The sequence below is a fragment of the Thalassophryne amazonica genome, chromosome 2 (genome assembly GCF_902500255.1).
Source record: "Thalassophryne amazonica chromosome 2, fThaAma1.1, whole genome shotgun sequence".
Taxonomy (NCBI): Eukaryota; Metazoa; Chordata; class Actinopteri; order Batrachoidiformes; family Batrachoididae; genus Thalassophryne; species Thalassophryne amazonica.
Window position 1 is genome coordinate 59,803,351 of NC_047104.1, and position 22,057 is coordinate 59,825,407.

Here is a 22,057-nt window from a genome sequence, read left to right on the forward strand (position 1 = left end):
TATAGTGGTATTTGACCACTTAGGGGGACCTGCAATCAGTTGCGCAATACAAACACAGCATAACTTCAAATGGATAAATGGTGTACTGTTATGTTTTCGGCTCCAGTCACCGAAGCAGTCGTGAAAAGTACATTGTTTTGGTTCCCAGTGGAGAAGAAAAGATGAGGCAGATGGGAGATTGTTGTGTCGGTAAGTGTTTAGCTTACACAGCTAACCAGAGTAGCTGTGCTGCTCTCGCCTGCAAAACCGCCTCACATGTTTGAAACTCCGGGTCATAAACAACTGCCAACACGTGTCCGTTTCCCCGCCACACTGTCACCTTTTTCTTTGCAGTTTCACTTTGTTTGCGTGTAATTTGCCACAAAAACCCATTGAAATGCCGTGGTTTGTCCCCCGGAAGTAGAGAAATTACATCATATGCGTCATATTTGACCCCTTTAGCATTCACCCCCAAACGAGACTGTTGTGCCCAATTAAGGGTCGTGGGTTGGGGGGGGGGGGGGGGGGTATTGATTCTCGGTAATTTAATTGACATGTAATTGTATGCATGTAATTCACACATCAGCCTTTAGTTTTACCCTGTGCCTTAATAATTTGTGATCAAAAATTTTGGCACTTCTGAACATATGTGGTTTTGAACTTGCATGTACTTTGAAATGAGCTTGCTTGTAAATTTGTTTCATTTTAAAGCCTAAGTTTGGTGGCCTCCAAAGCCACTGCCACTCGTTTTGAGGGGGGGGGAGTGGTCATTTTTAAATGACCACATATGTAATTTTTAAATCTGGCATTATTTACCTACATTCTGTGATTATAAGGGGGTTTTAAGGGCTCACACAGTAGTGTAGTGGTCACTTTAATCTACCTCTGACCGCAACATACCATGCATAAATATTCATGTACTACAGATACTGTATTAAGGAGTAGTAGGATTCATTAAAAAGCAGTTAAAAATGTTTTGTGGAGCATGATGTTGATGAACTCTATCCTCTGTGGTGAAAGACATGATGAATGCAAGATCCCATGCTGGCTTGTCTTTTGCTTTCGGTGGCTGGGGGGTAATCGTGTAATTTGCACTTTGTCATTCATGAGATGTCAAAAACGTTGCTGGATGCATCACACAATCACTCTGCTCTGAGGCCATCTGTGGAGCTCAGTGCTCTAACCTGGACCGTTAGCCTCCTACTCAGAAAGTTATTGAGAGGGCTGCAATGTTAATAAGATTAGTTCCTCCCGACTGAAGCAAGAGCTCTCTAACAGTAATGTGCCAGGGTACGATAAAAGATGTTGATGATCACGCAGTGTTCTCTCCACTTGAATTGTCTTCTTATCAATGCACAGGTCAAAACCGGTGTCTCCAGCAAGAATGGCTGGGTGGATTTCCTGGAACGACCCTTTTTATGTCCAGCAGTTAATCCTGTTTGCATTGAATTAACCTGGTCTCAGGCAGGCCATTCCACATATGTTATTTTGACAACCAATCCAATGTCTGTTTTCAATCACAGAGAAATCTAGCATCTTACCTATCAATCAATCAATCAATCAATTTTTTTATATAGCGCCAAATCACAACAAACAGTTGCCCCAAGGCGCTTTATATTGTAAGGCAGGCCATACAATAATTATGTAAAACCCCAACGGTCAAAACGACCCCCTGTGAGCAAGCACTTGGCTACAGTGGGAAGGAAAAACTCCCTTTTAACAGGAAGAAACCTCCAGCAGAACCAGGCTCAGGGAGGGGCAGTCTTCTGCTGGGACTGGTTGGGGCTGAGGGAGAGAACCAGGAAAAAGACATGCTGTGGAGGGGAGCAGAGATTGATCACTAATGGTTAAATGCAGAGTGGTGCATACAGAGCAAAAAGAGAAAGAAACAATGCATCATGGGAACCCCCCAGCAGTCTAAGTCTATAGCAGCATAACTAAGGGATGGTTCAGGGTCACCTGATCTAGCCCTAACTATAGCTTTAGCAAAAGGAAAGTTTTAAGCCTAATCTTAAAAGTAGAGAGGGTGTCTGTCTCCCTGATCTGAATTGGGAGCTGGTTCCACAGGAGAGGAGCCTGAAAGCTGAAGGCTCTGCCTCCCATTCTACTCTTACAAACCCTAGGAACTACAAGTAAGCCTGCAGTCTGAGAGCGAAGCACTCTATTGGGGGTGATATGGTACTAACGAGGTCCCTAAGATAAGATGGGACCTGATTATTCAAACCTATTAGTAAGAAGAAGAATTTAAATTCTATTCTAGAATTAACAGGAAGCCAATGAAGAGAGGCCAATATGGGTGAGATATGCTCTCTCCTTCTAGTCCCCGTCAGTACTCTAGCTGCAGCATTTTGAATTAACTGAAGGCTTTTTAGGGAACTTTTAGGACCACCTGATAATAATGAATTACAATAGTCCAGCCTAGAGGAAATAAATGCATGAATTAGTTTTTCAGCATCACTCTGAGACAAGACCTTTCTGATTTTAGAGATATTGCGTAATGCAAAAAAGCAGTCCTACATATTTGTTTAATATGGGCTTTGAATGACATATCCTGATCAAAAATGACTCCAAGATTTCTCACAGTATTACTAGAGCTCAGGGTAATGCCATCCAGAGTAAGGATCTGGTTAGACACCATGTTTCTAAGATTTGTGGGGCCAAGTACAATAACTTCAGTTTTATCTGAGTTTAAAAGCAGGAAATTAGAGGTCATCCATGTCTTTATGTCTGTAAGACAATCCTGCAGTTTAGCTAATTGGTGTGTGTCCTCTGGCTTCATGGATAGATAAAGCTGGGTATCATCTGTGTAACAATGAAAATTTAAGCAATACTGTCTAATAATACTGCCTAAGGGAAGCATGTATAAAGTGAGCAATGCAGTACACCGAACGTGGTAATCTGTGTAGGAACTACATGGTCGGGGTTTCAAATTGAACAGCTCCTGCTTGGAAAACAAGTCAGTCTGCAAGCTATAATGGAAGCATTGCTATGTGGCTACATGTATGACCCCCCCCCCCCCCCCCCCCCCGGTAACTTTAGTTTATATATAATGTGTGTGTGTGTGTGTGTGCACATATATGCATATCTCTAGTGGTGGGCAGTATGACCTACTGTAAAGTGAATGTGACAGATCTAGCCTTGTAAGTTTTATTTTTTGGAAATTTCTCACGGCAACAACAATGGTGTGTTTGTCATTGGGGCACTGAAACCTGACTGATATGCCACTGGTTCCTCTTCCATTGGTACCTGCCAAACTGAATCACAGTGCAGATTTTGGTGTCAAGTCAGTGCATGAACACAACATGAGCACTGACGAGATTTTGCAATACGAGATTTGTAAACAAGATGGAACAAATCTGGCACTGTTTGGCACGAAATGGTGTTATTTGTGAAGTGTTGTTCTTAATTGACCCAGTGACCTATTTTTGGCGTGTGGATGGAGCTACACACCTGTGCACAATCTGCAACAAAAGGTTGCTGCTCATTAAGAAAACCTGTTGCATGCAGGCCAAATGCAACGACTGTGTGGTGAGTTTTTCCTCCGTTTTTACCGGTATCTCAAATCTTACTTCGAGGCATGGCTAAGCCAACAGGTTATGGGCCCAGTAAAGACTTTGAAAGCCGATGGAACCGTTTATGTTTTGATGGAGATGAAGAGAATTGTGAGCTGTGGGAAACAAAGTTCCTGGCACATTTGCATCTGCTTGACCTAAAGACAACCATTCTGAGTGAAGCCCCCGATTAGTGCTGGGCGGTATACCGGTTCATATCGAATACCGGTGTTTTTTTTTTTTGTTTTAATGATATGAATTTTTTATATGCCCCAATACCGGTGAGTGTGTAGCGTAAACGTTGAAAATGCAGAGCGGCGCCGCTGGGCATTGAGAGGGGGCAAACAAGCAGCATGTCAGAGCACAGCCTGGGTTGAGCGTATGGATGTCACTGTGCTTTGAACAAAATGCATAAACATTGTGAAATTTTAGAATGAGTACACAATGAAACTGAAGAACTTGTACCGAAAAGAGGAGTGATGTCTGTTGTTTGGAAGTTCTTCAGCTTTAAAAAAATCAGATGTCAATCAAACAACAATATTCTTCAAATGTTGTCGGGCTAAAGTTGTAGCCGCAGGAGGCAACACAAGCAGTTTGCTTCACCACCTCAGCCACAAGCATATCCTGGAATATCAAGAATGCATGAAACTACGATGTGCGTCCTTCACTTACGCAGGTAAAGTTGGCACTGTGGGAGAAAAGACGAGTCAAGTGCAAGTTGCACACCTTTTCTATTTATTTGTTTCAATAATATATAAGGAAGTTGTCACTTTGCAGTTACAGGAGACATATTGTTTACATTATATAGCCAGTTTGTTTACAAAAGATGATATTTCAAGTTGCAAAACTTCCAAAATAAAGTGTTCTGTATTTTGATTGCAGCAGTCATGCATTCTGATTCCTACACTTCATGGACATGAATGTTTTTCTACAATATTCACTCCTCATGACAGTCAAATATGTCATTCCAAGCCAATTTACTGCAGTACTAATTCTCAAAATGATTAGAAAATAAGGTTAACACCCAGTCCTGCTTGAAAAAAAAAAAAAATACAGTCAAATACCGCAAAACCAATATAATTTTGAAAAATACTGTGATATAAATTTTTGGTCATACCGCCCAGCACTACCCCCGATTCAGACCCCGAAGGTGCTGAGGCAGAGGTGGATAAAAATGAGGAGGCGCACGCAGTTCTAATCCAGCTTTTGGATGATAAAAGTTTGTCCCTTGTATTGAGAGACGCCACAGATGATGGCAGAAAAGTGCTGCAGATCCTGCGCGACCATTACGCGGGGAAGGGAAAACCTTGTGTAATAAGTCTGAACACTGAGTTGACTTCTCTCCAAAAAGGTGTGAATGAGAGCGTCATATTGATTATTTGGGTTGATGACCTTATTATTGCAGTGAGTGATTGTCAAATACTCAAAAGTGTGAAGGAAATGTTGGGTGCAAAATTCAAAATGAAAGATCTTGGGAAACTGAGACATTTCCTTGGCATTGATTTTGCCCTAAAATAAGGGGAATTAAAAATGAATCAAAGAAAATACATTACTAAAATTTTGGAGAGACTTGATATGACTCACTGCAAACCAAGACTAACCCATGTGAATTGAAAATGAAATTTGACAGTGAGGGTGAACCTGCTGATAAAAAGAAATATCGTGAAGTGGTTGGAAGTTTGATTTAAGTTATGACGCTTCTCGGAACAGATTTGAGTTTTGTTGTTGGAAAAGTATCCCAGTATCTTTCTGAACCAAAACAGCAACATTGGATTGCAGCTAAACGTGTTGAGGTACTGTGAACCAGGAATTGTGTTGCAGAAAACAGAATGTCAATCTTAAACTCGTTGCTTATAGTGATGCAGACTGGGCAGTGGACCAAACTGACAGGCGCAGTGTTACTGGCTACTGCTTTAGTTTGTCTGAGAACGACCCTGTTATTTCCTGGAAGTCCAAGAAACAGCTCACAATAGCTTTATCAACATGTGAAGCTGAAAACATGGATTTGTCAGCTACTACACAAGAAGGCCTTTATCTTGTTCACCAATTGGCTGGAATGGACAATGGTCTGGAATATACACCTGTAACTATTTTTGAAGACAATCAAGGTGCCATTGCCCTTTCTAAAAATTCAGTTTGTCACCAAAGGTGCAAGCACATCGATATTTGTTATCATTTTGTCTGATCTGTACTCAGTGATGGCAAAATAACACTTAATTATTGCCCGACAGATGGAATGGTGGCAGATGTTTTTACTAAACCTGTTTTCAAAATAAGAATGGATAAATTTGTAACTTTTCTATTTGGTATTTGAATATTTGCATTGGAAAATGTATTTGTGAATTTGATCCACTGTGTTTGACCCTTGTCAATCTATACTCAACAAAAATATAAACGCAACACTTTTGGTTTTGCTCCCATTTTGTATGAGATTAACTCAACGATCTAAAACTTTTTCCACATACACAATATCACCATTTCCCTCAAATACTGTGCACAAACCAGTCTAAATCTGTGATAGTGAGCACTTCTCCTTTGCTGAGATAATCCATCCCACCTCACAGGTGTGCCATATCAAGATGCTGATTAGACACCATGATTAGTGCACATGTGTGCCTTAGACTGCCCACAATAAAAGGCCACTCTGAAAGGTGCAGTTTTGTTTTATTGGGGGGGGGATACCAGTCAGTATCTGGTGTGACCACCATTTGCCTCATGCAGTGCAACACATCTCCTTTGCATCATCCGTGAAGAGAACACCTCTCCAAAGTGCCAAACAGCAGCGAATGTGAGCATTTGCCCACTCAAATCGGTTACGACGACGAACTGGAGTCAGGTCGAGACCCCGATGAGGACGACGAGCATGCAGATGAGCTTCCCTGAGACAGTTTCTGACAGTTTGTGCAGAAATTCTTTGGTTATGCAAACCGATTGTTCCAGCAGCTGTCCGAGTGGCTGGTCTCAGACGATCTTGGAGGTGAACATGCTGGATGTGGAGGTCCTGGGCTGGTGTGGTTACACGTGGTCTGTGGTTGTGAGGCTGGTTGGATGTACTGCCAAATTCTCTGAAACGCCTTTGGAGACGGCTTATGGTAGAGAAATGAACATTCAATACACGAGCAACAGCTCTGGTTGACATTCCTGCTGTCAGCATGCCAATTGCACGCTCCCTCAAATCTTGCGACATCTCTGGGATTGTGCTGTGTGATAAAATTGCACCTTTCAGAGTGGCCTTTTATTGTGGGCAATCTAAGGCACACCTGTGCACTAATCATGGTGTCTAATCAGCATCTTGATATGGCACACCTGTGAGGTGGGATGGATTATCTCAGCAAAGGAGAAGTGCTCACTATCACAGATTTAGACTGGTTTGTGAACAATATTTGAGGGAAATGGTGATATTGTGTATGTGGAAAAAGTTTTAGATCTTTGAGTTCATCTCATATAAAATGGGAGCAAAACCAAAAGTGTTGCATTTATATTTTTGTTGAGTGTAAGAACAAGTGGGGGTGTTGAACTGTTGATCTTGTTGTTTTTAATTGACCTATTTTTGAGGTGTGGGCGGAGCTACACACCAGTGGAATCTGCAATAAAAGGCTGCTGTTCATTAAGAAAACATGTTGCATTGCAGGCCAAACACAACGATTGTGTGGTGCATTTTTCCTCCGTTTTTTACCGGCATCTCAAATCTTACTTTGAGGCATGGATGCACCAACATGAAGAAATCAGACTTTTTATTTGAAATATATGGAGAATGGGTGTTCTGAGGAACGTAATATTGGCTGCATTAGTGCATCTACCCACCCTCGCTTTAGGCAGAATTTTTTTGAGTGGTAGCTACTGGGTCACTTTCTAAAGTAGGGTGTCAGACTTCAAACTCGGTCACACTGTTTGCAAGTGCTTTAAAAAAATGATCTATTCAAGTTCAGTTCTTTGAAAATTCATTAAACCTGTTTAAATCTGCACTTCCATTTATGACTAGTGATGTTGCATTAAGTATGATATTCACTGGATGTTTTTTTCACAGTACTTACAAAATGAAATCACCTTTCATCAAAATTATAAGAATGTCATTGGGAACAACAGGTTAATGATCACTTTTGATTATTTACACCTTCAGAAATAAATTGCACTTGATGAGCACCAGTCTTAAAATTGACAATTCAAATGGCTGAGCACCAGTTTCACTGGGATAGGAATTTGACCCCACACCTGCCAAGGGTCATATAGTGTTATCAGGGCTGTGAAAACTCCGCGGATCCGCGAAATTCCGTGGATTTCATCATGGGGGGGGTTTCATGTTTTACTCTGTAATCGTGATCATCACTGAGTGTTTAAAATGTCTATCTCAAAGTGTTCTTTTTTTATGACATCGTGCAAGTTTTATAAGTCCGCGGCAGTCCGTGGACACTGATCTGTTGTGTTACAGATACAAATCAGCGTCCTCGGATCCGCAGAGTTTCGAGGAGAAAAATCCCTCTCTGAGTCTGGCTGTTGCAACAGTCGTCATAAAGCGGGACTGGTTGGTTGCTGCAGCGACGCTGCATGGCTCCTGTGCGAAGGTTAATCTAAACGTAGCATGTGGACATCGCAAACTTTTAGAGCTCTAAAGTTTTTAAAAGAAGAATTGTGCAACATGTCTCTGTCACAGACCGACGTCCGACAGAGAGAAGATGGTGAGAAAGACTGTTTGTTTGAAAAAGTCTGATAAGGACAAGAATCCGTGGAATTGTCACTGGCTTAATCAACACATCTGAAAGATGAAAGTGAACTGTGCCGACGGCAAACACGGTAAGAATTGTTCTCTCTCTGGAAAATAAACATTGTGCTGTTCAAACAGGATTTTAGACAGGATTATGTGAGTTTTTCATTAATCTAGACTTTCTTTCACTGGGAAAAAAAGACTGTGGCTTTGAGAAGATTTACAGGAATTTACACAAGAATATGTGATATGTGAAGGTATGTTATTGATATTTTACCATGATTGCAAAATTTTCTATAAGCTGAATTTCATGTAATTTAATTGTTCTGAGTTTATGCATAATTTGGTTTACAATTAAAAGGAAAATCATTCCAGGTCTTACTTCCACATCATATTCTGTTATTTCAACATGATCATTGATGGTTCAAATAAAGGTTGAATACAGGGTCATTTAAATATGCACTAATTTTGAGAGTTTAAGTTCCAGGAGATGCTGAAAATCTATTATTAGATAAAAAATTAATTTGATTTCTAGGATCCCACGGGGCCTGAGACCCCAGCTCTTGGGGGTCTATGCCCCCCAGACCCCCTGCAAATTTTCCTCGGATTTCACAATTTTCATTTCACAGCCCTGTGTTATGTATGTTAAATAAATTCAGTTAAGGCCTAAAACAACAGGCCTTTAGCAACACTTTTATTTATTTTTGTGTGCTTGGTATAAATCGAAACCTGTGAAAACCATCCACATCAAATACAATATAATTCATGTGTATAGGTTGGATTGAATGATTCACTGGTGTTGGCAGTGGGCATTGCAGTGTTTGAAAATATAGTATACAATAGACGTAAGCTCCTGTTCAATGTCACTTAAATGTGAAATGATTCAAAATTGTATCATCTCTTAATAATTGCTGTATCCATTCATCCATTTTCTTCCGCTTATCGTAGGTCGGGTCGCAGGGGCAGCAGCTCAGCAATTTGCTTGAGCAATTTTAATACAACATACAGCATAATTGCTGTATGTGGTATTAATTTGAACCTAATGCAAATGGGAGTAAAAGTGACTTGATGCACTGAGTTTCTCTTTTGTGGCCTGCTGTATTGTTCATAAGCAGAAATGCTGTTTGTCAGATTGGATATACTGTAATGCAGTTATCGAGATGGAATATAGTTTTGAATCATTTGATATTTAAGTGATATTGCACAGACATATACTCAATTACCTGATTTGGTCGGTGAACCAATGAAGTTGGGACGTTGTGTAAAATGTAAATAAAAACAGAATACAATGATTTGCAAATCCTCTTCAACCTATATTCAACTGAATACACCACAAAGACAAGATATTTAATGTTCAAACTGATAAACTTTATTGTTTTTGTGCAAATATTTGCTCATTTTGAAATGTATGCCCACAACATGTTTCAAAAAAGCTGGGACGGTGGTATGTTTACTACTGTGTTACATCACCTTTCCTTCTAACAACACTCATTAAGCGTTTGGGAACTGAAGACACTAATCGTTGAAGCTTTGTAGGTAGAATTCTTTTCCATTCTTGCTTGATATATGACTTCAGTTGTTCAACAGTCTGGGGTCTCCGTTGCTGTATTTCGCGCTTCATAATACGCCACACATTTTCAATGGGCAACAGGTCTGGACTGTAGGCAGGCCAGTCTAGTACCCGCACTCTTTTACTACGAAGTCACGCTGTTGTAATACGTGCAGAATGTGGCTTGGCATTGTCTTGCTGAAATAAGCAGGGACGTCCCTGAAAAAGATGTTGCTCGGATGGCAGCATGTGTTGCTCCAAAATCTGGATGTACCTTTCAGCATTGATGGTGCCATCACAGATGTGTAAGGTGCCCATACCATGGGCACTAACACACCCCCATACCATCACAGATGCTGGCTTTTGAACTTTGCGCTGGTAACAATCTGGATGGTCTTTTTCCTCTTGTCTGGAGGGCACAACGTCTATGATTTCCAAAAACAATTTGAAATGTGGACTCATCAGACCACAGCACACTTTTCCACTTTGGGTTTGTCCATTTCAAATGAGCTCAGGCCCAATGAAGGCGGTGGCGTTTCTGGATGTTGTTGATGTATGGCTTTCGCTTTGCATGAAAATTGAGTAAGGTATGTCTTCTATAATATATTCCAGTTCTAAGGTAGAACTATACCTGGTATAGTTTTAACTTGCATTTGTAGATGTTGTGACAAACTGTGTTAACTGACAATGGTTTTCTGAAGTGTTCCTGAGCCCACGTGGTAAGATCCTTTACACAATGATGTTTGTTTTTAATGCAGTGGCGCATGAGGGATCGAAGGTCATGGGCATTCAGTGTTGGTTTTCGGCCTTGCCACTTACGTGTAGAATGTTCTCTATATTCTCTGAATCTTCTGATTATATTATGGACTGTAGATGATGGAATACCTAAATTCCTTGCAATTGAATGTTGAGAAACATTGTTCTTAAACTGTTGGACTACAACCCCAATTCCAATGAAGTTGGGACGTTGCAAAAAATGTAAATAAAAACAGAATACGATTTGCAAATCCTCTTCAACCTATATTCAGTTGAATACACCACAAAGACAGCCCATAGTCTTCCGAAGTCCCAGCAAAGTCAAGTCTAGTCAAGAACTACTCTGCTTCACTTCTACGATTTGGCACAATCAGATGCACAAAACACACAATGGCTGCTCCATTTCCACCTCGTCTGTAAGCACTTGAATTTGAATTCTGATTCTGGACTTTAAAAAATGATTCTCATTTTGCAAAATAAGTATTGCAATATCAAAGTATAATTATTTTCCCCCCATTTGGAGTCTCTATACTTCCTCTTAGGGCTGCCACAACTAGTCGACTAGTCACGACAATGTCGACTAATGAGTCGTTTATTTTATTTAAGTCTTTGTTTTTCTCTCAATTCATAGTTTTAGGCAGTGAGCTGTCCTGCCATCATTTGGATGTTCAAACTTGGATAAGATGGCTGTTTAAAACAGTGGCCGTCTTGTTCAACGCTGTCTAAAATGCGCAGTTTACCGGAGGAGCTGTTGGTGTGTGTGTGTGTGTGTGTGTGTGTGTGTGTGTGTGTGTGTGTGCGCGTGCGCGGAGTCAACTCGCTACAGATGGCGAACGGAGGCACAAGACGTTACATTCTGCTGAGAACCATCAGTGCACGTGAGACAGCGAGCGCGGAGCAGAGAGAGAGGATTTTAACCCGAGTGAACATGTAAAAAAAAAACAAAAAAACGTGGAACTGCCTTTACTTTTCCCTGCTCTTTCTCTACCGGTATTTTTCTGATGGCACCGTCCTGTTCACACCATGTCCGCGTCATATACCGAATTTATGAGATCATGAGATGAAATCAACGGTCAAATATCCTTAAAAATGAGAATATATACTTGAAGTGAGGAAAAATTATGCATTCACGGGTTAAAAAACCCTGCTGTGGAGAAGCTGCAGTGATGTCCACAGGCACAGATCACAAAAAGCAGGTGAGAACTCTGAACTTTAACAGCTGTTATTTTCCAAAGGTATTGATTTGTTCAATCTTAAGCTTAATGTAGTGTTCAAGCACAAAACGTGACTGATGAGGAGAAAAAAAAATGACTTCATCACACTAAAATGAATTGGAGTCAGAATAAAAATACAAGCTGCTGATTTTTGTTATTTTTCAAAGTTATTATAAGCTGCAGCTATATGTTTTATTAATTTCAAAGTGAGTTACGTCTTATTTTATTATGATTTAATTATACAGAAAAATATGGGGAGTCAAATCAGCCTGCATTGTTCTGTTCAGTTTATATCAAAGTTTTCCTGCACATGTCTGTGTATTTTTTTCCTTCTTTATAAGAGTTTGGTGTTTGCATTTGCTCCACAAAGTTTTAAAACACAATAAAATGTTCAAACTTTTCTTGATACTAGTTCTGAAATTTCTGAAATGCAACAGAAACAACCACAAATCAGAAAAAGTTGGGACAATAAGTAAAATGAAGATAAAAATAAAAATGTTGCACTATTCCCAGTTTCTCCACTCATAGAAGTCAAAAGTTCTTCGAGAGTTGTGTCTTGGTGGCTTCCCTCACTTGTCTCCTTCCAGAATGGACATTTAGTTTTTGAGAACTGCCTACCTGACACAGATTTACTATAAAGTACCACACTGTTTGTATTTCTGAATGATTGATGTAAATGAAGTCTAAGAAACAGTCAGTGATTTGGAAATATTCATGTTTTCATCCCAACGTTTCTCGGAAAATGCTGCAGGCCTTAATTTAGGAAATTCTGTATGATCCGACTAGTCAACTAATCGCAAAAATAATTGTTGACTAGTCGACTATCAAAATAGTCGTTTGTGGCAGCCCTACTTCCTCTTCATCTTTAGTTTAATGTCATTGATGATTTGTGACAAGTTGCCCATTGTATTTAATGTACCACATTATCCACACTGCCTGTGACACGTTATAAGAGTATTGTGTGAAGGAAACCAGATTCGTGATTCTGCATACAGAATCCAACTGTTATGTTGTGTATATTCCCATAGGACAACAGAGACGGTAAACTATTGTGAAGCCCAGAAAGCAGTGCTTGCTGCCAATGTTTGTTTACAGCAGCCAGCTTGTCATTAGTTTGCAGGTTTAATAACCATGCAGCACTGTGTTATCAGTGAAATGATAAGATTGTGAGATTTTACAAATTTCACACAGCCACTGCAGCTGTTCAAGCTGATTAAAACGATTATAGCTATTCTGTGGTTAATTGAAGTTTATTTGCATCTATGGATTCCGCAGAGCACAGCAGGTCCAGACAGAAGATGCCATTGCCATTCCTCTCTTTCTGCATTTGCACATATGGTTCCAGCAGACCATGTGCAATGAAGTCTAATTTAAATACCTCACACCTACAGGTATGAATAATGGTATGGAGCTGAATCAGCACTGACAGCTGGTGGCCTTGACCAATATGTCGTGAGACGGGTGTCAGGGTTTCTAGTCAAATGCTGAATGTTAAATCAAATTGGTGTAATACTGCACAGGGAAATATGATGTCAAATGAAGAGATGGCACTGAAGGTCTTTGACCCTGTCTGTTATGTTTTCCTCTTTATTCATCATTGACGCTTGTACACTTTCAGTAAAAACTGGCAATATGTGTTTTGCTAGTTTTGGAATTCTTAGCCATGTTTTATGCAGTATTAAAAATAGCTTTCACTAAAACCACTGGTCTAGTGGTTAAGGTGTTGGGCTTGAGTCCAGAAGATCATGAGTTCAAATCCCCGCCTGACTGGAAAATCACTAAGGGCCCTTGGGCAAGACCTTTAATCCCCTATTGCTCCCGGTGTGTAGTGAGCGCCTTGTATGGCAGCACCCTGACATCGGGGTGAATGTGAGGCATAATTGTAAAGCGCTTTGAGCATCTGATGCAGATGGAAAAGCGCTATATAAATGCAGTCCATTTACTATTTTACCATTCACTAACTTAAAAATGAAATCCATAATATATTTGTTTTTGTTTTGGTGACTTTGGTGGCTTAGTTCTTGTGGCAGAGTAGCATTAACAGGGCTAGGCGTATTAGTATGAGATTAGCTATGTTTGCTAGCTCATAAAACTCATCTCTCCATTTGGCAAAATACTATTTATCTATAAATCAGAATCAGTACATTTACCTCTTATTTGACATAATATTTATGTACTTACCAAAGATGTGGATGAAAATTAATAAAATCTGACAGGTCCTAAAACACCATTTTTAGTTGTCTTCTAGTCAGGGGTCCAGAGACTGTATACTTTGGGGTGGGGCTAACTCAACAATGGAAAATGTGATTTGTATGCAATAAAAAATGTCATAGAAGTAACAAACCATTGGATTAAGTAATGGATAGCAAAATATACATTTTTCCTTTTTTTGCAAATTGACATCAAAGTTGAAAGTGGGCTTAATGGGTACACTTACCCTAATACTCTTCAAATGGCATGTCTGTATTTCTGTCTGTTTCTGTCATGCACATTATGCCATTGTCTGGGGAGAACCCTGTTTATTACATATTGAATATCATGCATTTGGGAGTGTTTGTTGGACAGCACAGGACAACTGAAGACATCTTCTTGCACTCCATCCCGTGTAAAATGATTAATACATTATTCAGTATGCAAGTACATAAATAAATAAATGTAAGTTGCAGCCTTAGACAACAATTAATGTGTGTATTTGTCAGCACAAACATGTTTCACTTCAAATGTATGTTATTAAGTGCGCTTCTTTGAGGATTATGATAATTCTGGAAGAGAAGGAGTGTCTGTGTATTCAGGTCTGACTTGGGTAGATAATAATTTGTAAATCCTTGTTAGAGGGAATCTCCAATTGTAGATTTTTTTTTATTAACTGTGTTATTAATGTGCAGTACCGCTGTGCTAAGGTTAAAAAAAAAAAAGTTTTGTTTGACAAGTCTCTATTAGGGGTGTAACAATACACAAAAATCACGGTTCGGTACATACCTCGGTTTTGAGGTCACGGTTCGGGTTCATTTTCGGTACAGTATGGGAACAAATGCAAAGCCTAAATTTGCTTGTTGTTTAAACCAACACTTTATTGTAACATTATACAAACAGGAAAATAAAATAATTGCAAAGTGCTGCCTGGTGTTAAATAAAATGTTCTCACATAAACAACAAATGTATGAAATATTATTAAAAGAAATCCTAGTAAACAACTTTTAACAAAACCTTTCCACAAGTAAAGTGCAGCACAACAGTTCCAGCATGAAGCCCTGTTCAGTTTTATTCAACCTTCATAATTTTGCCAGAAAAATTAACTTGTCCAAAACTGTCACACTCTATAAGGAATTTTTAAAGAGAATTAATGTTAACGAATCCCTTTACTTTTGTACAACTGTTCATTTAATGTTTGTTAATATATCTTCTTAAATAAAGCTTTGAAAACAAAAATGTTGTGGGAGAGGCAAAAAAGTGAATAAAACCACCTTAAATATTTAGAACCACAAATAAACTTGATTCTTGGTTTGTTTATTTATTTTGGCATTAAGATTGGCCATCACTTATTAAAATAAAGTAACTTCTCAAGGCCAGGGCTTCTCAAAGTCTGGGGACTATTTAAGCACAGCGCAGCAAACGAGGTCAGTAGGCTGAGCGAGTCCGAGTGGGGAGGATTATGTAGCTATCTCTCAGCTCAGTGCTTTACAGGATGCTACAGTGGAGGAGGGGGAGACCCGCTGCCACTTGGTGACAAGAGACTTTCACTTTCAGTTGCCAAACATCAGAAAAGTCTCCAGTAACGCCAGGAAAAGTAGCTAGATTTGTCGCTACTCGCTTTTGAGAAAATAAGTCGTCAAGAGGGTTTGGAAAGTCGCTGGATTTAATGAGAAAGTCCCCAGGTTGGCAACACTGAATGTAAAGGCATGCAACGCGAACTCACCCGTGCACAGCCCTGTACCGAACCAAATGTCCCGTACCGAAATGGTTCAATACAAATACATGTATCATTACACCCTTAGTCTCTATGTAAAAAGACAGTTCACATTTTGTGTCATAGAAGCTCCCTTCTGGCTGGTGTGAAAAGATTGAAAAAATATGTAGTACACAATATTTGACCCTGTTTGGTCATATTTCATGCCAGATACAGTGTTGGAAATACTCAAAGCAAAAATGGACGTATAAGGGTTTCACATACTCTTGCATGCGATGATTTATATATTGATTCATTTGTTTTTTTAATTACTGTTCAGACAGCTTTGGTATCGAGGGGGTGGTGGCCAAGTGGTTAACGCGCTTGGTTTCAGTTCAGAAGGTTCCGGGTTCAAATCCCACCCCTGCCACATTTCTCCATGTAATGTGGAGTTGCGTCAGGAAGGGCATCCGGCGTAAAACCTGTGCCAATTCAACATGCAGATCCACCTTGGATTTGCTGTGGCGACCCCGAGTGCAAACAAGGGAGCAGCCAAAGGGACTTACTTTTCAGACAGTTTTGGTCTCGAATCTATCCATTGCTTGATTTGTTTGGATGTTTATTGGGCAGCAGGATGACTCATAAATATACAGTAGTGGATGCCGATGTTTATTTGGGGTGCTATCCTCGTGGTTTGCTGCATGTCACGATTTCAAAGTCATGGTACAGTTCAAATCATTGTACTTCCCTTTCAGGCTTCCTCATACACATCTAGAACTCAAAACATACACAAATGAAAAATATGCAATAATGTCACCTGGAATGTTCAACATCTTGTGCATTTTGTGTTACACTAAAAACAAACATCTGAAAAATAGAACTCAGTTAGTGTCACAGACTTCATGCGCCCCCACTCCCTCTGGCCCGAGTGCATAGTTCAATACGTGTAAAATATTTTAGTTTTTTGGTTTGGTGTATTTTTTTTTTCTCTTTGGTTTTTATTCTAACCATAAATGTTAATGAAACTCTGTGGCAGTTGGGCGTGAGCCATGAAAGAACTCATTACACTTTGAAGAGTATCTGGATGCAGGAGTGAATCCATAAATTTATTTTCATTTCACTCAACATTGCAAGCCATTTTTGACAGATTCTCATTAAAGCAAAAAGCAAGAAAATGTCAATAAAAAGAACATCTGTCACAAGAGATGGAATCTGAGTTCAGGTTAATGCTGTTGAAGGCATGTGTCGCAGTGTAGGTTTGCACTCTTGGTTGTCTTCATTTAAATGAAGTGTTTTTAATTTTTATTATTGTAACATACACATATTAGAGGGCTGCTAAAAGGAGATGTATCTTCAGTAAAAAAAAAAAAATCCAGTCTTTTTAACTATTCAGAGTGCTGACTACTGAAAGACTAAGCAAAGAGCTCACCAGTGTCTTAACGGCACTGCCTGGCCACATTGATGTTTTAATTACTTGACTCATGAATGCTAATTATATCACTGCTACCTAATGCCTGAAATGCCAATAGCAGCATCAAGGAGTTTGTTTTACTAGTCTATTTCTATTCGTACTTTTCTGTTGAGGTAAAAGGCGAGGCCAGAGCAGTGGTTCTTAAGCCCTTTTTAATGCTAAAGCAAACAATAAAAATAAAACACCCACCCACTTTACCTGCTACAATAAACTGGTTTATTTTTAAATAGCATCATAATCAGAATAGTCTTTATTTGCCAAGTATCCTCAAAGAATACAAGGAATTTGACTCCAGTTTGAACTACACTCTCTTTTGTTGTTGCAGGCCTAAGACACACTTGTGCAGTAATCATGCTGTCTAATCAGCATCTTGATATGGCAAACCTGTGAGGTGAGATGGATTATCTTAGCAAAGGAGAAGTGCTCATTTAAACATAGATTGAGACAGATTTGTGAACAATATTTGAAAGAAATAGGTCTTTTTTGTATATTGAAAATTTTTAGATCTTTTGAGTTCAGCTCATGAAAAATGGGAGAAAAAACAAGTGTTGTGTTTATATTTTTGTTCAGTGTAACTTGCCCTATGCATCAGAAACAGATGTAGTGTGCATTTGAAGCAATAGAGAGCGAAATATGAGATATGATTAGATCAACTTCATTTATCCCAAAGGAAATTATTTTGAAAAAGTACAGAAACAGTAAACGGTGAACTTTTTTTTTTTTTTTTTACAATAAATACAACACATATACTCCGAATAACTCTGAATAGATCTGTTTGTTATGTATTCATCCAGCAGAAGGGGGAGGAATTATACAGTCTGATTGCCACAAATAGGAAAGACCTCCTATGGTGTTCTGTGGTGCACCTTGGTGGTCTCAAGTCTATGGCTTGAAGGTGCTCTGACAGGACATCAGTGTGGCATGCAGGGGGTGGGAGGTGTTGCCCAAGATGCTGAGCCGCTTCCTCAGCATCCTCCTCTTGACACCTCCACCACAGACTCCAGTTCCACTCCAGGACAGAGCCAGCTCTCCTCTCTTGTTGAGTCTGTTCATGTCAGCTGCCTTCAGCCTGCTGCCTCAGCACACTACAGCATAGAAGATGATGCTGGAGACCACCAAGTGGTAAAACATCTGCAACATATTTCTGCAGACATTGAAAGAGCTGAGCCTCCTGAGGAAGTACAGTCAGCTCTGACCTTTCTTACACACAGCATCTGTGTTTACAGTCCAGTCCAGTTTGCTGTCTATGTGGACACCCAGGTACTTGTAGTGGTCCACATTGTCCACCTCAGTTTCATTGATGGTAACTGGGTTTGGACGGGTCTTCCGTAATATGTTTTTAAAACTGGCAGTGAGTGATAACAGATACTGTCTGTGTCAGCAATAAGCTTATTAGACAAAGCAAGACTGACACACACTGTTGATGATCTGTGGTTGATTGCTGGGCCGCATGCTGGCGAGTGGGAGTGTATCTAACCCCACCGTTGCAGAAAATTACCCTTTGACTTCTAATTCAGGCTGTTGAAATGACTGGACGACAGGTCTCTCGATAACACTTAGATCTGAATGATTTTTACAAACAAAGCTGTGACCAAAATGTGCGCTCAGTGTGTCCAGGATTACAGCTGACGGCGACAATGTTCTCTATTAAATATGATCTTATTGTTTGATTGGTCACTTCTGGGACAAATTTAAGGGACTTTGTCCACCTTGCTGTTCAGCAAGCTACAGGCATTTGTCACACTGTGATCCATAGATTCAGTCATGTCTGTGCATTTGCACGGAGCCTGCACGCACACATTAAAAGGACCTGCTCCCCAGTCCGTTCTGCATAAGAGACTTGTGGAGAACTCGGTGCGCATGCATCAGACAATGTAACAATGGTTTATTGCTAAAAATGAAACTATAACTTAGTTCCAGTTCAGATTTTTTTGTTGGGGTGGGGGTTAGCTGCTCGGTAAAGACCTGCTAGATTTAATGCTTATAATGATGCATAAATGTTTTGCAAAGTAGTAATCATAGTTACATAAATGCCTTTTTAAAAAATTAATTTAAAATAATTTCAGTGCATTTTTGTGGCGCTACACCTTCACACGGACCTAAAACAGGACAATTTTTTGTTTTTGTATTTTGATACAAACTTTAGTATCTTCTAGCTTTCAGTTTTCAAGACTGCCATTAGTTTTGTTTTTAATGACACCGGGCCCTTCATGGTAGAGTGAGTTGAGAGAGGTGATCAATTATCATTCTGCCTTGGAGCTAATTAAAGGCCTCATCTCTCAGCTCATCGCTCTGCTCAGCACTAGTAAGTTCTCTCAAGGACACACCAAAGTGACGATGAGCTCCACTTGGAAATGTGTAAACAAAAGCAGCAGCATGGAGCTGACAGGCTGCAGTATCCTTGGGAAGTACAGCCTGTCATCATCCGTATCACTCCACACCTGGAAAGTTGCTGCTCCAGTATAACTATGGCTTCCTTCAGGGCTCCAGGTTCCTTTTGCTCTGAGATCCTCTATGCCAGCTCACACATTGTCTCTATCTGTAGGAGCATGCAGTGGGTTCGGAAGCCCAGACAGTTGTGCAGCCAGCAGAGGCATCTGGTTCAACTGATTTTCTGTTTATCTCCCTTTATTCCTTCCATGCACCTTTTATTTACAATATGTGTCTCAGCATTTCAGTGCTTATGCTGCTTCAGTAAAACAATTGTTGGCTCAGTATGTGTTTTTATTCCATGTTTATTCAGAGGATATCTCAACAACCTATTGGTAAACATGAGCTTTCAGCTATTGGTTTTTCCCAGCAAGCAGTTGAATGGTTTGCAAACTGTCTTACACGCAGAACCTGGGCTTCTCAAGTTGAGAATCTATCGTCAGAAGTATTAATGTGAAAAAGGGTGTGCCTCATGGATCTGTACTAGGCCCCCAACTATTCACCCTTAATAGAAACAATCTAGGACAAAATATTCCAAACTCAGCTTTTCATTTTTATGCTGATGACAGTCATATACTGTACAGGATCCACTCCTGCTAAAGCATTTCAGTATTTACAGTATGCATTGAGAAAGTGCAGGAACAGCTTTGCCATCTGCAACTTGTACTAAATGCAGATAAAACAAAATCCACGTTTTGCTACATCCGTAAACATGAGATCTGCTCTGTCTGAAATCATTTTAACAAGAAAAGGTTAACAAATCGAGTTGGTGTCAAATTTGCAATATTTTGGATTTTTAATTAATGATCAATTGTCTTTTAAGGACCACATTTTTTCTTGCCAAAAAACTGAAACTTTTGTTAGGATTTTATTATATAAATAAGTGCTGTTTGTCTTTTAGTGTTAAAAGAAGATTGGTGGAAACAACCTTCTTGTCTGTTATTGATTATGGAGATGTGTTGTACATGAACGCTTCTGCTCACTGCCTTTCAAGGCTTGATAGTGTGTATCATGGGGCACTAAGATTCATTACCAACTGTCGCCCACACACCATTGCATTCTCTACGCTAAAGCTAACTGGACTTCTTTATTCATCCGGCATCTCACTCACTGGTATGTTTTTATTTACAAAGCCATTCTGGGCAGTATCCCTTCATATTTGTCTAGTCTTTTAATAAGAAAGAATGAAAGTTATAATTTTCATTCTGTGGGTGTTCTACAATTTGTTGTCCCAAAAGTAAGAACTGAACTGGGCAAGAAAGGTTTTAGGTTTTCAGCATCTAATACCTGGAACAAATTACAGTCTGAACTTCACCTTCAAGCTCTGTGACACTAAATGAGTTTAAAGCTCTAGTGAAATCACTGCGGTCTACTTTGTCTGTATGTAAATGTTTTATGTGAAACCATTTTAATGCTGAGATGTTGTGAATTTTATCTGTTGTAGAAATTATGCTGCTGCCCTCTTGACCAGAGTGTCCCCTTGCAAAAGGAGATTTATAATCTCAATGGGACTAACCTGGTTAAATAAAAGCTAAATAAAATTTTAAAAAAATTGCGGACAAGTTACTGAAATTAACATCACGTCTGTCATTTTACAAAATGAAAATATCAGCTATATGTTTTAGTTTTAAAGTAATGCACTAATTTTGAAGGTTTTAGTGTTTAGACACACATGCCGCATTGCATTATCGGTACGTTAGTTTCCTGACGTCATTGGTTGGCTGGTATGCGTATAACATTATTTATGTCATATTAAGAAATCCTACTTTATAATCACACTGCAGTCATTGTTAAATCATGTCCTGTTACATTTATAACTAGAAGCACTCGGAGCGCAAACCTCCGCCAACGCCATAGAGTCACTGACGTCACATGGAATACCCTTTGGCAACAAGACTTATTCCATGGTGTTTCACGCATCTACCGTCATGTTTCAGATTCAGTGGTTAACCCTCTGTGGTCCGAGGGCATTTTTTGGACAGTTCACTCGCCTGGCATAAAAGTTTGATTATTGCATCACACAATCAAGTTTTAGTCTCTTTTTTTTTTTTTAGGACAACCTGTACTTTCAAAAATATATATGCTATAGTTGTGTTTTATAAGTTAATAAAGGTTTACAATCAGAAATAAGAAGGAAAAAGTAAAGCGGACATAATTTTCCACACACATTTATTCAAAACACACAGCAAACTATAATAAACAACTGTTTTGACACGTTATGAAGGTAATTTTGGCTCTTGTGTGAAAGAGTGTACAGCAAAAAAGTTCAAACAATAAACACAAATGCACATTTTGAACAGTATGTACAAAATGGTCTATGCATTTTGTTTGTCTTCATCTCAAAGCAATTTCTGTCTGCTATTACACAAAGGTCAAATCACAAACTTCTACTGTGAAGTTGACTGTGTGTTTGTTCTCTCATGCTCTGAAAGCAACATTCACACTTAGAGGCTCATTCAGTTTGAGGAGCGGCCCCTCCCCCTCGCTTCATTGATATGGTAAACAGTGCTTTACGCCGG

The 22,057-nt window shown here is 39.5% G+C and overlaps 1 protein-coding gene and 1 long non-coding RNA gene across 2 annotated transcripts in view; one reads left to right on the top strand and one right to left on the bottom strand.

The window, feature by feature from the left end:
• Nucleotides 1–22,057, top strand: part of zgc:158464 (uncharacterized protein LOC791139 homolog) — an 80,953-nt gene that overhangs the window by 3,271 nt on the left and 55,625 nt on the right. The gene's annotated exons all lie outside the window — the stretch shown is intronic.
• Nucleotides 4,035–16,794, bottom strand: LOC117524850. The gene is made up of 3 exons (XR_004564879.1): nucleotides 16,783–16,794; nucleotides 10,127–10,137; nucleotides 4,035–4,197 (listed from the first exon to the last, which is right to left on the bottom strand). It is a non-coding gene; the product is annotated as an uncharacterized LOC117524850 (long non-coding RNA).